Below are 4585 nucleotides of genomic sequence, written 5' to 3'. Positions count from 1 at the left end.
TTCAAATATCTCTTTTTTATATAATAGATAAAAAAAGTTAAATACTAAAGATTAAAATTATTCTTTAATAAACTTTAAAGGTGAAAATTCATATGCAGCAGTTATTTTTATGTAAAATTAATATTTGAGAACCATTAAATGATTTGATAAATTTGACTAAATCATCATCTAATAGTTCTCAACTATCAATTCTTGAGTTTTTACTTTTTACCAATTTTAGATTGAATATTTGATTTTTTTTTTTTAAAGTTCACTTTAAAAAATATTAAAACGGATTGATCCTTCTGTAATTAGGAGTAATTTCTTATATAATGGGTTTAGGGTTTATTTATTCAATATATATTAAAAATTTTATTAAAATCACAAAAAATTAATCTATCTTACTGAAATAATTTTAAGAAATTTATAGAATGATAAATTTTACTAAAAACCAAAGTGTGTATTTAAAATTGATTGGGGGACCGTGGTTGGTCATTTTTAAATATTGGGGGCTAGTGTTAATTTATCATTCATTATGACTAAAAGCTGCAATTAATTGTAGAAACTAATGTTTATATTTTGTCCACATANNNCTTATTTGTTTATGGCATTTATAACGAGCGCAATATTTTTTGTTATATGCCAAATTGCCGGTTTTTAAAAAATTATGAAGAAAATAAAAATTACACATGCATCAAACAGGAGTTATAATTTTTATTAGTAGGATAATTAAGTGCATTATCTAATCGAATATTCGTAGGCAAATTTCATTTTGAGCATGGAAAATATCCAACGACCAAATGACAATACTCTCAAAAAATAATAAAAAATATGGAATAATTTGAAAGAAATAAAAAAGAAAAATTAGAGTTTGGATATTGAAATGTGTAGGGTCTTAAGGAGTATCTTTAGCACATGGAGCTGAAGAGTATCATATATTATTATATATGTATGTATCATTGGCAAAATCAATATCAAAAGCAGAAACATGTAAGAACATTTTTCATGACATGATTCATCTCCCTTTTCCAGTAACCCAAGGTTCAAGAAAGGTTGTGGATTTTATAGTATCTTGAAGAAAAACATTATGAGATTAAATAATATTAAGTTTTATATTGTGTAAAATAAAAAAATTGATAGTCCTTATAAATAGGGGTGGCAATATGTACCCTGCCTGCGGGTATCCAACCCGACCTCACCCGATCGGGTAGGGTTGCCAATCCGATCCGTAGCGGATAGGGTAGGGTGCGGGTAGGGTTCTCGTGCGGGTTGGGTAGGATGCGGGTTGAGTCTCAACCCTACCCGATCAACTCGTACTTTATATATGTTTATGTTATATACTTATATAAAAATATGTTTTAAGTGGATGTTAAATCAAAGACCTTTTACCACTAAATACAAAAGATCCTTAATCACTAAAAGAAAATCATTAATTGATAATTTAATATTTTTTTTACATAAAAATCAGTTCTATTTTAATTATCATCAAGTTATATAATAATGTTGTATATTTTTTGTAATCTGCGGATAGAATCGGATATCCACGGATTAAGAGTGGGTAGGGTTAGGGTTAGGATATTCTCAACCCGCGAATAGGATAGGATTGAGTTTATATAAAAATCTCAACCTGTGAGTAGGGTTAGGATTAGATCCAAACCCTACCATATTCTACCCATTGTCACCCCTACTTATAAATGTGAAACAATCTTTATTTTCTGAGTTAACTAATAAATCGGAGTAAGCTAGAGCTACTTAATTTTTTTATAAATAATGATGTTCGATGTTCGATTCTATTTAATAATTTTTTATCTGTATAATTTATAAACATAGCCGTTACATTAGAAACTTATATATATTATATATGAATTATCTCTCTAAAAATATAATGTCCATTAAAGTTAAAATCATTTGTTTTGTACTTTCTACATACGTAAACAAAAATTTTACAATTATATACTTAGTAACATTAGACTTATGTAAAATTTAATATAAATAATTGTCACTACGTATTGTTAAATTAAATTAATAAAATAAATTTCTGCAGAGTTTATGGGATGAAGATTAATGTGAAAAAATCTAAAGCGCTATACTCCAGGAATGTTTCAGCGACAAGAAAAGAGATTTTCACTAAAGTTTCTTCCATCAGATTCGTCCAGAATTTGGACAAGTATTTAAGGGTGAACCTTAATCACTCTCGGGTGACACGCGCAATTTTTAACGATGTTTTGGACAAGATTCGGGGAAGACTAGCCAACTGGAAAGGGAGATTGCTTAATAAGGCATGCAGACTCTGTTTGCTCAACTCGGTAGTGACTGCGATTCCTACTTATCGCATGCAAGTATCTCTCTTCCCTAAAGGGGTAACTAATAAGATAGAATCCATGATGCGAAACTTTCTATGGAAGGGTCAAGCTGATGGTAGAGGCCTGAATCTAATTAACTGGAAAGTATTGGTCACTCTTAAGAAGTTTGGAGGTCTGGAAATTAGAGATCTTTTTTGTGCCAATATTGCTCTTCTTGAAAAACTAGTTTGGCAACTTTTTCACCATCCCGACAAGCTATGGGTTCAACTGTTGACGGAGAAATACCATTCTTCTAAGGATGATTGTTTTAGTCAGTCTCGAGGAAGGGGATCTTATGTTTGGAAGAGTATATGTCGAGTTTGGGATATCCTGAAGGAAGGTTTTAGTTGGTGCATTGGGGATTTGGAACAGAACTTTTGGTTTTCTAAATGGAGAAGAGAGGGGCGACTGTGTCAGGAGATGGATTATGTTCACATTTCTGATTCGGATCTCAGGATCTTGGACCTTTGTTCATCTGAACAGTGGAACCTTGAGAATATCTATTCTCCTCTGAATCAGTCTCTGCAGAGCAACATTAACTCTTACAACCCAGATGTTCAAGCTGGTTCAGAGGTCGGTTGGTGTTGGACTGGTGCGGCCTCAAAGGTTTATGATGCTCATAGTGGTTATTTGTGGCTCAGTAAGAAGATGTTTAGTTGGGAGGACAAGGGTAATTGGTTTTGGCTTTGGCGTCAACATGTTCCGGAAAAGCACAAATTTTTGGCCTGTCTATGTCTTCGGGAGGCTCTTCCTACTGCTGCATTTCGTTTTAGGAGGGGCATTTCGCACACGGATAGCTGTCCACGATGTTTCTCAGGTCAGGAATCGGTTTTACATTGTATTCGGGATTGTCCAAAAGCCCAACTTGTTTGGCAAGCTTTAGGGATCTCCGATCAACCAGTGGATTTGATGAGTTGGTTCTTACATAATAGCAAACAGCGCCCCTTCAGATTCTTTTTTGGTCTCTGGTGGATTTGGTGTTCGAGAAATAACGAGATCTTTCATCCTCACGAGCATTGGACCACAAACAAGGTGATTGGTATGGCTTTGTCCTTAGAAAAGGATCTCCGAAATATTTTTGAGTTGCAACGACTATCTATCCCCTCAACCATTAGTGGCTCTTGGATTCCCCCCTCAATGGGTACCTTTAAGATTAATTATGATGCTAGCTATCATGGCAATGGTGCTCGAGTTGGTTTTGCTTGTGTTAGTAGAGATTGGAAGGGAAGGTGGCAACGAGGTTGTTTGGGAACAATTGAGAGTCGTAGCATTTTGCAAGGAGAGTTGTTTGCTATTTGGAGAGGCTTTCTTTTAGCATGGGACTCGGGACAAAGAGACATTATATGTGAGACAGACTGTGTGGAGGCTTTTACTATTGTCAATAATTTACAAGATTGCTCTGGATTTATTGATCCTTTGGTGTTAAAAATTCGAGATATCATATCTTGGAAATGACGTGCTGATCTTTGGTTGATCTTGAGAAATGCAAATATAGTAGCAGACATCATGGCAAAGAATGCAATGAGGACTATTTCTCCCCAAGTGGAGCTTCCATTGCCTTGGAAGGAGTTTAAGAGTAGTATTCAGCGGGACTGTCTTTTTTAAGCAGTTTCTTATTTTTTTTTTCTTTCTTAGTTTTTGTTTATTTTCTTTTAAGTCACCAAAATAAATTAATAAAATAAATATATATAAAAAATTATGATCGATTTAATTATTTTTCCTAAATTAACTAAAATAACCTTTGCCACTTATTAACTAAGAAATAATCGGCGGCATACTCATCAATTAACTTAACGATTTATATATTGTTTTATATAATAATAAAGTGTTTGGTTAATAATTTATTAGGTATAAGTGTATAACAGCCTTGCTTTTCATTTGGATTATTAGGTGTGCGTTGTGGCTGGGCTTGACACATGCAAAGATAATCCTCGTGTGTATGAAATAAATAATACTAATTACGTGACCTTGCTTGCCCTATTTTCTTTTATTATTGTTTTAATGATTGCTGTTAGAGTAATGTTTGATCTTTTAAAATTGGTTATTGGTTGTTGCATATATCACAATCACCAATTCATTATGTATATATCTGATATATATCCCCCAACCCCACCCTATCAAAAGAAAAAGAAAAGAAAAGAAAAAGGATAATTCATGATAATAATGTAATTTGAGACACAAAAATAATGTGGAATGGACAAATCATAACATAGAATCTTTTCTCAAATTAGTTCTCCTAAAAATTTAAATGAATTAAAGAATAT

At 32.8% G+C, this 4585-nt stretch overlaps 1 long non-coding RNA gene across 1 annotated transcript in view; it reads left to right on the top strand.

Moving 5' to 3' along the window:
- LOC110268820 overlaps positions 1181–4585 on the top strand; it is a 15547-nt gene continuing 12142 nt past the window's right edge. Inside the window, exon 1 of the long non-coding RNA XR_002357366.1 lies at positions 1181–1191. This is a non-coding gene — a long non-coding RNA (uncharacterized LOC110268820). The remainder of the gene's footprint in view (positions 1192–4585) is intronic.

The sequence above is a fragment of the Arachis ipaensis genome, chromosome B01, assembly GCF_000816755.2.
Source record: "Arachis ipaensis cultivar K30076 chromosome B01, Araip1.1, whole genome shotgun sequence".
Taxonomy (NCBI): Eukaryota; Viridiplantae; Streptophyta; class Magnoliopsida; order Fabales; family Fabaceae; genus Arachis; species Arachis ipaensis.
Note: the sequence above shows the minus strand (reverse complement) of the source record. Positions and strands in the feature narration are given on the sequence as shown.